Source organism: Alligator mississippiensis, chromosome 8, assembly GCF_030867095.1.
Source record: "Alligator mississippiensis isolate rAllMis1 chromosome 8, rAllMis1, whole genome shotgun sequence".
Taxonomy (NCBI): Eukaryota; Metazoa; Chordata; order Crocodylia; family Alligatoridae; genus Alligator; species Alligator mississippiensis.
The window spans coordinates 35,150,971-35,163,980 of NC_081831.1; the positions used below are offsets into that span (position 1 = coordinate 35,150,971).

The following is a 13,010-nucleotide window of genomic DNA, read 5'->3' on the forward strand; positions in this document are numbered from 1 at the left end:
TAATAAAAATGTTTGAAGTTACTCTAGGAAAGATAAAAATTCATAAAAGATGTAAAGAAATATTTCTCCTATGGGCATGTTAGTGTGTGATTTCCAATCCTGAAGAATGTGAACCTTCTGTTGGAACATCTGGCATTGGCAACTGTCAGAGACTTGCTGTTAGATTAGATATATTGTTGGTGTGACCTGGTAAAGCAATTCTTATACACTGCAGGAATTTACATTGCTATGCTCAGGGTACCTGGAAAGCACTTTTTATTAAGCCCACGCAGCTGAAGCACAGGTAGTATTGTACCATAACATGTTATTACCCCACCTTTGAGAAGACTATGTTACCATTCCAAGGTAGAGAAATGACTGAGATACACAGGTCTTCTTAATTTAATATGGCAGTAAGATTCTTGTAGCTTATTAGATCACCACGTATTTGGGTTCTGAACCATTGTGGGCTGGATTGAAGACTGTTGAATCCCAATCACCTGCTCCAAGATCAAACAAGTATTAAACAAAGTGTTAAACAAACTTATATGTAACAAGGAACCCAAAATGTTCCATACTTCTCTGTATTCTATATTGGGTCTTTGGTACATAAAGCAAAATTTAGTGCTATTTGATTGCCCATGTTCTGCCATTTCAAAGGCACTGTGCCTGGTAAAAAGGAAATAATTAGAGGTGTGTTTTTCCACTTGCCTTGATCTCCATATGCAGAGATATTTAAGTCATCAATAATATGCCACAACAACCAAAGGTATAATACACAGCAGACAGTGCTACAATCAATAGACAATTACCGTCTAGCTGAAAGCTATCCCTTTTCTACAGGGATCCATATCTCCCAGAATCTAACTTCATCCTTAGCAGAGGAAAAATTAACCTCACAAACAGTTTCCTTTAATTAAACAGTTGCTTGGAGCCTTGGAGATAAGGTCTGAGGTCTCCTGCTTTTGATGGTGACTGAAAAAAAATTGTTAATTGACTATTATCCCAAGGCAATCCACAAGCTCTTTGTGTCTTTCCAGCCCAATCTCCATTTTACATTTGCTGTGTACAAATCAGCCATTGGTATGTGATTGTCATCCAAATGTTGGAAGTTACTGCACAGCTAAACTGATTTGTACCATATTTCAAACCTTAATCATTATTTGTCTTCCAGTAGTACCAAATGAGATCAGGGTTAGAGTCATCCTTACACATAGTAAGAGATGGTCCCTGCCCAGAACAGACAAGGCAGATAAAGAACATTCTTTATTCACATTTTATGAATGGGTTATGATTCCACGGTAAACACAGGAATTGAATTCTGGTCTCCTAAGTGTCAGTCTGAAGCCTTAAACACAGTGGAATCTTCTCATACTGAACCTTAACTTCAGGCTTTATATCTGGTAGAAAGGGGCTCTTGGATCTGTGTATCAATGGGTCAAAAGAGAAGTTGCTGTAACTAAGGAGTCAAGATGTAGATACTAAAACAAAAACATGAGTTGAGAGTAAAATGGATCATAGTTTCATAAAGGTATCTTCAGTCCTCCTGGTATGAACCTGAAGGAAAACAATTCCCTAATTTACTCTTTGGTGCTTAGCTATTTTGAAAGTCTGGTCCCAGTTGTAACTTACCTAAAGTTCTACTGCTTGCTTAAGGCAGAGCTGGGAATGGGTCTGCTTTTAGCCACATCTTTTTCCCAAGGACCTTGTAACCACACCTTCATTAATAAGTCACAATCCACAGCTCTCTTCCATTTTTTTGTAATAAACAAATGTCCTATCAATATCACCCATACGTGTTGAAGTAATATTTTGATCGGATCCAATTTACTTTTAGGAGTAAATTTGTATAAAATTGCATAATATAGGGCATATCTACATGTGCATTTATGCCCATTTAAATTTACTGCACAGTAAGGTACATGTGCATCTACCTATGCAGCCATCTACATTTGTCAGCATTAAAGGCCGGCATCTACACGTGCAGGTGTTAAAGCACATTAACACACACAGTGTTACTATGCAGTAAGCCGGAAGGTATCAAATTTATGCATTATGCAGGTATCAAAATTATGCTCAAATTCTCATAAGTCACCATATTTACTGCTCCGTACAGACATGCATGTATATACATGTGCCCATACTGCGGTGTAATTTTGGTTACTGCGCAGTAAATGCACCCCCAGTGTAGCTTTTCTTAATTTTTTTGTGCATAATCTAGACAGAAATTGATGTATCACTGGGATTCTGCATCTACCCCAGGAAAGACAGGACTGTCATATTGTTTAAATTAAGTCATCAAAAAAAATAACTTGCTTCTTAGGGACATTGATGCCCAGACAGGGCATTTCTTGGGGGAAATATGCTTCTTTTCACTTATAAACAGGAATCCTTGATTTAAAACAAAAACAAAAAGCCCCCACCATTCTGGCAGAGAGTCCTGGGAGTTTGCAAGGGGGAAGGCAAACAGCATGATCTTTCATTTACCAGATAATGTGATCAGCTTCCATTTTGTGAAAAAAGCAAATATTTTCATTTAAATAAAAGGAATAGCAAAGATGGTACATAAGGTGAAGAGGCCACTGTTCCCATTCAGTATGGTAATTGATGGGCTCTGAACAAGTCATTTTAATTCTGCTGGGTAATAAAAACATTTTTTTTTCTTCAAGCACCGCAGGATTCTGTCAGAAACCTATTAAAATGAAGAAACGTTTCAGGTGGAAAGTTAACTTGGCTATTTAAGGCACCCTTTATGAAAACAGACATTAAAAATAATAAGGAAGGATATAGGAAATGAGGTACTGTAGGTCGGTGTTATACCTTTTTATAAAAGTTTTATCTACCTTTTTATAAAAGTTTTATCAGAGATTTCCTTTCATCGTGTTATCCATCTTTCTTCAGTGTCTCTGGGCATCTAATAAAAAGCTAGTAATTAAAATAATAACAAGAAATATAGTCTCTGGGAAACCAATTGTGGTTACAGCAGGAATCTTTGATGGTTTTGTACCCAGTGTTAGGCTGTAAGAAATCATCCAAGGAAATGTAGCTAGTTTATCTGGCTCATTTCTTCTTAAGGTAGGAAATACTTTCGGTCTAAGACATTGGATAGAGAGTTAGTGTTTCTGTTCTCAGCTCTGCCAGAGATCTTCTTTGTGAACTTGAGCAAGTCTGTTGGTTTAAAGAGGCTACAGATTTGGGCTGCCTTCATTTGTAGATGCCTAATGCTGGGAGCAGATTGCGGTGTTCTTAAGTCTCTCCTAGCTGCATACTCACTCCCTATATAGCCCTGTCTACACCAGGAACATTTTTAAAAGTCTAAGCTGTTTGACTCGGTGCTTTAAACAGTTCTAGGAGCCCAGTCACACCAGTGGCACCAACCCTGGTACCTATGCTATGCTGTAGCTGTGGTGTAGTGTTAACCACCGTGAACATTTTTAGAAGAGGGGCAGACAGAGCTTCTAAATCTTGTCTTCTGTTAGATTCTGAAGCAGGCAAATTCAGCTTGTGGCTCTCAGTTGCTCTTAAAACAGACTCCCCTAAAAGAGTGGGGGGCAACCTGTGTGGCAGGCATGTCACAAAATAGACCCACTCCCACTCAGAGTTCCACTTCGATCCCTTTCCTCTACCCAATTTGCTACCGCTCCATACTCTGTGCTCCCTACCTAATCTCCTGCTCTGCTTTCTGCTTCCCACCCTATCTGCTTTTGTGTTGCCTGTCCCTTCTCTGATCTGTTGTGTGCCACACACAGAAGCTGCCTTTACCACTTGTGGCACTCATTCTGCAGGTTGGCTACTCCTGCCCTAAGGCATCCTAGAAATACTGTAGGAGGAAAAAAGGAAGAGGGAAGAGACAAAGCCAGATCTCATCCAGGTTCACCAATCCTGGATCACTCCCTCCACAGTGCAGAAATGACACCTTGCATGCTGCTAACAACCTTGTGCGTGGCTCAGAAAATCATGCCATTCAGATATGTCATGCTGACGCAGAGCATTGGCCATCTGCTCAAGTAGCCTGCCTCAAACAGCATCTGCCAATAATGGATGCTAAAAAAGAACTCAACCCACCTCATCACTAGAGCTGCCTGCAAAACTTCTGCCAGAACTTTTCTCATAAAGATGCTGATTTGTCTATATCTGAAGAAAGGGTTTGAGTCTAATGATGCTCCAATCTTGATGAATCCAGACAGGATTCTCTTGGAAAGCTGCTGGGCTTCCTGACAGTGTGCCTCCCTTTCTCCAGCAGCCTCTCTGGTGGGCTGAGGGGGAGCTGGGTGCTTGCCAGTTTCTTCAAAGTTCATGGCTCCCAGGAAGCCCACCAGGATGACTGCCATGGAATCAGGGTTTTGTCATCTCTCGCAAAGAATTTTGAAATTTGGGGGGTTTATTTTAAATTCAGATCAAGCCAAAATGTAAAAATATTAAAATCCTTTGCAAAGCAGAATTGCTGGTCTCTGCAGAGCTCAGCCTCCCATAGCTAGCCAGCTGTTTGTTGTGCAGTACTGGACATAAGCGAAGAAATTGCTTCCTGTCTACTCTACCACCACAGTGTCCTGAAGCTGAGGACGTGATTGCCCTTTTCCTTATTGAATCATGGAAAGTTAAAGATGGCATTAACAGCTTGAAATGGAGTAATCTGACACAGCATAAAGAAACCAGGGAGGTGTTATCAGGGATTGTCCCAAAGGAGCTAATTTAGAAATGCACTTGCATTTCTCCAGGCCCATCCCTGATTTCATAGATTTCATAGACATTCAGGCTGGAAGGGACCTCAGGAGATAATCAAGTCCAGCCCCCTGCCCAAAGGGCAGGAAGTCAGTAGGGGTCATAGGATCTCAGCAAGATAGACATCCAAATGTCTCGTGAAAGCATTCAAAGTAAGTGCTTGAACCACCTCCAGTGGCAGTCTATTCCAAACCTTGGGGGCTCAGACAGTAAAGAAGTTCTTCCTTATGTCCAGCCTGAAACGGTCACAGAGGAGTTTGTGACTATTTGATATTATCATCCCTTGGGGTGCTCTGGTGAACAGACATTCCTCCTGATGAGCACCCTGATAAACTTATAGGTGGCCACCAGATCACTCGTGAGCCTGTGCTTCTCCATGCTGAAGAGTCCCATAGCTCTCAGCCGCTCATCATAAGGTCTGTTTTTCTGACCTCTGATCATGCGCGTGGCTCTTCTCTGGACTATCTCAAGCTTCTCTACGTCCTTTTTGAACTGTGGAACCCAAAACTGGATGCAGTACTCCAGCTGTGGCCTCACCAAGGCCGAGTACAGGGGGAGAATGACGTCCTGGGATTTGCTCGAGAAGCATCTATGGATGCAAGCCAGCATTTTGCTTGCTTTACTAGCTGCAGCATCACATTGAAGGCTCATGTTCATCTTGTGGTCAGTCATGACCCCTAAGTCCCTTTCATCCAAAGTGCTAGCCAGTGCAGCACTGCCAAGTCTATAAGCATGCTGCGGGTTTTTCCTCCCAAGGTGGAGAACCTTGCATTTTTTGGTGTTAAATGCCATCAGGTTCTCATCTGCCCATTTCTTGAGCCTGTCAAGGTCAACCTGGATTGCCCTCCTGTCCTCAGGTGTGGACGCTTTACCCCAATGTTTGGTGTCATCAGCGAACTTGGCCAGTCTGATTCTGACCCCAATGTCCACATCATTAATGAAGATGTTGAACAATATAGGCCTAAGGACAGAGCCTTGGGGGACCCCACTGGTCACAGGGCACCACAATGATTGACTTCCGTCAACCACCACTCTGTGGGTCTGACCACGTAACCAGTTCCTCAGCCAGTGGATTGTGGAGAAGCCGAGGCCACAGTTGGCCAGTTTTGCCAAGAGGTGATCGTGGGATACCAGATCAAAGGCTTTTTTAAGGTCAAGGTATATGATATCAATCTCTTCTCCCTTGTCCAGGTGATAGGTCACCTGGTTGTAAAAGGAAATAAGATTGGTCAAGCAACACCTACCTGTGACAAACCCATGATGGCTATCCCTCAGTATTTTGCCATCAGCCAGTCTGATGAGGATGGTCTCTTTGATAATGTTTTCTAAGTTCTTCCCCAGGATAGAGGTCAGGCTGATAGGCCTGTAGTTTGCTGGATTCACTTTCCTCCCCTTCTTGAAGATAAGCACCACATTGGCCTTCTTCCAATCTTCGGGCGCTTCATTGGAGCACCACGAGTTCTCAAAGATCCTTGCCAGGGGCTGGCTATGATGATCACCAGCTCCGTGAGTACCCTGGGGTGATAGCTGTCAGGGCCGGCTGACTTGAAGGTATCCATCCTCTCACGGTGTTCCTTCACAAGGTCAGCATTGATGTAAGGAATCTCCCTCACCCAGGCCTTCCTGTTCCGTAATGGGTAGGGGCGTCCCTTGGGACTGATGAAAGACCGACGCAAAGTACCCATTTAGCAAGTTGGCTTTTTCATGGGCATCAGTTGTCAGTTGTCCCATCTGGTTTAGCAGGGGTCCAATGTTGCCTTTGCTTTCTTCTGGCTCCCCACATATCTAAAAAAGGACTTTTTATTGTCCTTGATACTTGTAGCCAGTTGGAGTTCAGTCGCAGCCTTGGCTTTACTGGTTTGGTCTCTGCATATCTGGACCAGTGCAGAATATTCCTCCTTGGAGGTGGATCCTATCCTTCATCCTTTGTAGGCCTTTCTTTTTAGATGCAGGAGGTCCACTAGTTCCCTGCAGAGCCACAGGGGCTACTGTGCCCTTTTGCTGCCTTTCTCCGAGATGGGATAGACTTCGCTTGTGCATCCAGAATTGCTCCCTTGAGGAGCAACCACTCATCCTGAACTCCCCTCCCCTTTGGGATGAGAGCCTTTAGGGCCTCACTGACAAGCCTCCTGAGCTTGTCAAAGTCAGCTTTCCTGAAGTCGAGGACTTCTGTATTGCTGACTGCCTTGCCAGCTTTATGGCGGATGGTGAAGATGATCAGTTCGTGATCACCGTCACCCAGCTTCCCTTCTACCATTAGGTTGCTGATTAGGTCATCCCCCATTGCCAGTACCAAGTCGAGCAGTGCTTTACCTCTCATCAGCCCGTAGACTTGTTGCATCAGATAGAGGTCATCCATGCACATGAGAAAACTTTGTGACCGTTTGGATATGGCCAAGCGCTCTTCCAACGCGATGTCTGGATGGTTGAAGTCTCCCATGACAACCATGGACTGGGAGCATGTGGCCTCTGCCAATTCCCTGGTGAACTCCTAGTCAAGCTCTTGATCCTGGGTAGGAGGTTTGTAATAGACTCCCACCATTGTGTCCCCTGTGCCATGTTCCCCACGGATTTTCACCCAGAGGGTGTCCAGTCATCTACCCTGGGCACCAATGTTGGCTTGCAGGGACACGTAGCTTCCCTTGACATAGAGAGCTACACCCCAGCCCCTTTTGTCTGCTCAATCTCTCCTGTACAAGGTATAGCCGTCTGATGGCTATCCTTTCCATAGATTCATAGATGTAGGGTCGGAAGGGACCCTGTAGATCTTCTAGTCTGACCCCCTGTCCTGGGCAGGAGAGAAAACTGGGTTCAAATGATCCCATCTAGGTAAACATCAAGCCTCCTCTTAAAGACCCCCAAGGTAGGAGCCAGCACCACTTCCCTTGGAAGTTAGTTCCAGATCCTAGCCGCCCTGACTATGAAGTAGTGCCTTCTAATGTCTAGTCTAAAACTACTCTCTAACAACTTAACGGCCATTATTCCTTGCTACTCTGGGAGGCGCTCAGGGGAACACGGTCTCTCCCAATTGCTGCTGGTCCCCCCTAGTAAGTTCATAGACAGCCACCAAGTCTCCCCTCAGCCTTCTCTTGCAAAGGCTGAACAGGTTAAGGTCCCGTAGCCTCTCCTTGTAGGGTCTGCTCTGCTGTCCGCAGATCATGTGAGTGGCCCTCCTTTGGACCCTCTCAATGCTGTCCACATCCCTCCTGAAGTGTTGCGCCCAGAACTGGATGCGGTACTCCAGCTGTGGCCTAACCAGTGTCTCATAAAGGGGGAGGATCACCTCCTTGGCCCTGCTTGTGATGCATCTGTGGATGCACGACAAGGTATGGTTAGCCCTACTGACCTTGTCCTCACATTGTCGGCCCATGTTCATCTTGGGGTCAATAATGACTCCAAGATCTCTTTCTGCAACTGCTTTCAAGAAGGAAGTTCCCCACCCTATAGGTATGCTGCTTGTTCTTACTGCCCAAGTGCAGCACCCTGCACTTGTCAGCATTGAATCCCATCCTATTCTCATTTGCCCACCCCTGTAACCTGTCCAGGTCCCTCTGTAATCTGTCCTTCCCTTCTAGCATGCCCACCTCACCCCAAATCTTGGTGTCGTCTGCGAATTTAAACAGGGTGCTTTTCACCCCGTAGTCCAAGTTGCTAATAAAGAAATTGAACAGTGCGGGCCCAAGGACCGAACCCTGGGGGACTCCACTGCCCACTTCCCTGCAGGTCGAATATGACCCGTCCACCACCACTCTCTGAGTATGACCCCTCAGCCAATTTGCTATCCATCTGACTAGGTATCAATGCCACAGTCGCCTAGCTTTTTAATGAGAATGGGGTGGGAGACAGTGTCAAAGGCCTTACTGAAGTCCAGAAAGGCTACATCCACAGCGACACCTGCATCCAATGATTTTGTGACCTGATCGTGGAAGGCAATTAGGTTGGTCTGACAGGACCTGCCCCTAATGAAACCACGCTGGTTGCCCTTGAGCATCATCCCTGCTGCTGGCGCATCACAGATGTGCTCCTTGATGATCTTCTCAAAGAGCTTCCCCAGGATTGAAGTAAGACTAACAGGTCTATAGTTGCCCGGGTCCTCCCTCTTCCCTTTTTTATAGATGGGGACCACACTGGCCTTCTTCCAGTCATCTGGCACCTGGCCAGAGTAGCATGAGTGCTTGTAAAGCTGTGCCAGGGGCCCTGCAATAACCCCTGCCAATTCCCTCAACACCCTGGAGTGGAGAGCAGCTGGACCTGCTGATTTGAACACATCCAGCCCTCCAGAAGTTCCCTAACCCAGTCCTTCCTGACCCTAGGCCTGGCAGAGTTTCTTCTGAGTCTGTCCTGAATCTCAGTAGGGGAGTCCTGGTCCCTGCACAAGAAAATGGAGGCAAAGAAATTGTTAAAGAGTTCTGCTTTCTCCTCTGGTGCAACCACCACATTGCCAAGCATATCCTGCAGGGGCCCCACACTACCTGGTGCCTTCTTCATACTCCCTATGTATTTAAAAAAGGACTTTTTGTTATCCTTGATCCTTGATGCTAGCCCCAGTTCTGTATCTGCCTTAGCTTTCCTAACAGTCCCCCTACAGACACAAGCAGTGGAGGTATACTCCTCTTTGGTGATAGTCCCTCCCGTCCACTGGGTGTATGCCTCCTTTTTGGCAATCAGGCATTCCCGAATGCCCTTGGTGAGCCAGGGGGGGCTTTTGGGTACTCTTGCCCCCTTTGCTTCTTGTTGGGATTGCCACCCCTTGGGCTCTGAGTATCGTCTCCTTAAGGAACGACCACTCATCTTGGGCACCCAGTTCCCCTACTCTCCAGGACTCCAGTGCCTCTCCCACTAATCTCAACTCATTGAAGTTGGCCCTCTTGAAGTCTAGGGCTACTGCCTTGCTGCAGGCCCTTGACACCCTGCGCTGGATGGTGAATTCCAGCAAGCGATGATCGCTATCGCCCAGGTGGTCAAGGACCTGGAGTCCCCTCACCAGGTCATCGCCTGTGTCCAGGACCAGGTCCAGCAGGGCATTCCCCCTGGTGGGACCGTGCACCTCCTGGGTTAAGTGAAGATCCTGTATTTCGGCAAGGAACCTTCACGAATGGTCAGACCTGGCTGACTGCTCCTCCCAGCAAATGTCCGGGTAATTTAGATCACCCATGATGACTACATCCCTTGACTTAGCTGCCTCCGCAAGCTGACCCGAGAGTTCCTGGTTCAGCTCTTCCCTTTGGTTAGCAGGTCTGTAGTAGACCCCCACTGTTAAGTCCCTTTCCCCACAACCCCCCTGTATCCTGATCCAGAGCACTTCAGCCTGCCCCTCCTCAGACCCCATCCTGCTGGTTGAGGATGTGTATTGCTCTTTGACTTAGAGCACCATACCCTGGCCTTTCCTCCCTGTTCTATCCCGCCTGTATAGTCTATAGCCCCTAATGTTTACCGCCCAGTCATAGGATGAATCCCACCAGGTTTCTGTGAGCCCTACTATGTTCGGGTTTGAACCAGCTATCCAGAGGGCAAGTTCCTCCTGCTTATTCCCCATACTATGAGCATTGGGGTAGAGGCATTTAAGGCCTTGAATTGTTGCATGTGCCACCTCCCAATTCCCAGGACTATCTGGATCCCTGTTGCTTACCTGGGTACTCCTTGTGCACGTCACCTGTCTTGGTTGCGAGGTGTCCTCAAGTCCTCCTGTGGCCCCATCCCTTGGTGAAGCTAGTTTAAAGTGAGCTGTGTGAGATCAGCCAACCTGGAAGAGAAGACACGCTTGCCTTTAGGAGAGAGGTGTAGCCCATCCCACCCAAGCAAGTCCCCTGTGCAAAAGTACGGGTCGTTATCCAGGAACCCGAGGCCTGCCTGGTAGCACCAACTTCGTAACTGCTGGTTGACCTTGCCAACGCAGGTCTCGTGTTGCTGTCCACACCTACTCCCCGGGAGAATAGAGGACAATACCACCTGTGCCCCCGTCTCCTTGAGCTTGGCCCCCAGGGCCTTGAAGTCCTTCATGATGTGGTCTGGGTTGCCTCTGGCCACGTCATTTGTTCCTACATGGATGAGAACCATGGGGTACTGGTCTGAGGGTCAAATGTAGGCCAAGATCCTCTCTGTGATGTTCTGAATCCAAGCCCCAGGCATGAAGCAGACCTCTTGTACCATGGGGTTGGGTCAGCAGATGGGTCCCTCCATTCTCCTTATGGAGTCCCCAATGACGAGGCCCGGCGTGTCTTCCTCCTGATGTTCCCTCCCTCTCTGTGCTATCTGTATCTTGCGTGGAATGGCAAGATGATTTCCCCAAAAGAGGGAATCATTTTCAGTGATGTAGAGTCTGAAGAACAGAAGAAATCAGAAACACTTGTGCCCTAGGTTAGAGATAGGTTGTCCAAATATCTAATCTTCCCCCACATGACAGAGGAGCAGTATTGGAGCACAGTACTCAAAACACCAAGAGCAGTTCATAACAGGCCATAGGTAAAAGCAGGGTAAATAAGGGCACCACCAATGCCCTGCCCCTACACCAGCAGGGAAGTAGTTGGTCAATATGCTTGGAAGAATCTAGGAAAGTTAAACATTTCTACAGTCTCAGCCAGTCTATCTTAGAGGAAGAATTATTTCCTGACTCCAAATTTGGGCTAAGTACAGACAGTTAAAAAGCCCAAGGCTGAATTGATTCAATCTTTGCAGGGTAGTCTAAACTGTGTAGATTGAACCAATAAACCAGTGAACAGACATTCACTTTGATTCCGCAAATGCAGCCACATGCTTGCAGTGGCCTGCGCCAGGAGCTGGGGGTGCTAGAGCTTGCCTCCCTGTTCAGCTGGAGTAGACAACTTGGGCCAAAACTAGCCCACCCACCCACCCTGTGAGGTGGGATGTGCAGGAGCTAAGCAAAGCATCTTCAGATGCTGGGGGACTGTGAGTTAACTTGAATCAGGAGGGGATTTGGGACAGAATTTCAATAAACAGATTTAACCTAAATCACTATATTGCACCACTGATTTTTGAACCAGAACTCCATGTCCTTTTTTACTAGGCCTTCCATAAATGTATTCAGGTCAGTCTTAAAGCAAGGCTGTTTTTTTGCCTCCACCACTTGGCTTGAAAGACCATTCCAAAACTTCACTCCTCTGGTAGTTAGAAACCTAATCTCTAATTTAGATTTCACCCTCATCAGTTTGCATTTATTTAATTCTTTGCTAGAATTGTTTTGCACCCTAAAAAGCTTTTCATGCTATGAATGTACTTCTACAGGGTGATCATGTCACTTCTCTATCTCCTTTTTGCTAGAGAAAAAAAGCCTGGCTCCTTTTTTAATTCTTCATAAGATCTTCAAGAAAATATCTTCATTCTTCATTTTAGCATCTCTCCTCCTTTTTTTTTTTTTTTTTAAGTTTTAGTTAATGTTTTTGAACATTGGTTACCAGAACTGCACAGTATTTTAAATAGTGTCTTATCAATACTCAGTCAGTAGGAGGCATTCCTTTTCCTTGTATTCCCCCTGATCTGAGGAGGATCATGAGGTATGTGGATTTGCTCAGATGATTTTTAAAACAAATGTGAATTTAAGGTCTCTTCCTTTTGGAAGTAGAATACTGTGCCTCGGGATGAAGCAATTTCATGTGTGCTCTGAAATAGACCATAACTTTTGTGAGCTCCAAAAATCTCATATACTAATTTTATTAACAGTGAATTTCTAAGAAGATAGCACGTTACATAGTTTTCATGATAGTTGTGATGAAAGAGAGATGCGGTAGGGTTTCCCTCTTACAGACAGAGCCAGACCTGTAGCTGCTACAGATCAGCATGATTCTACTGCATTAATTCAGTCAATGCATTTGGTGGAGCTATCCATTTACAAAAGCTAAAGATCCGGCCCATTGTTTCCTGTTATAGGGCCCAGCACTGCACGCTTAAGAACATTCTTAGTTTGATTCATATAAATACAGAGAGATGTAGTTAGCAGTCTTAGATGGGTGTTCCTCAGGGATCATGGACTTTTTCTCCTGACTTCTAAAATCTTGAAGCTGAAGGCTAGAAAATTGCAGGTGCATTCAAGAAAAAAACAGCTTGTTCTTCCATATCATATTCCCTCTTCCAGTGTATCAGTTTAGATTGGGGGGGTGTTGGTCACACATGAAAAATACCAATGTCACTTTACAGGGTTCTGAAAATCTGAGATCTTATACTCTCAAATGAAATGGGAAAGTGGAAAATCTATGAAAATGGGATAAACTATTTGTGTAGTAAGTGGGATTCCCCACTATGACTTTTTACTCCATAGCTTATGACCTTCCAAAGTTGCAGTAAGACAGAGGCAT

At 45.6% G+C, this 13,010-nt stretch overlaps 1 protein-coding gene across 2 annotated transcripts in view; it reads left to right on the forward strand.

The window, feature by feature from the left end:
* Positions 1-13,010, forward strand: part of LOC102576035 (exocyst complex component 1) — a 70,168-nt gene that overhangs the window by 41,288 nt on the left and 15,870 nt on the right. The gene's annotated exons all lie outside the window — the stretch shown is intronic.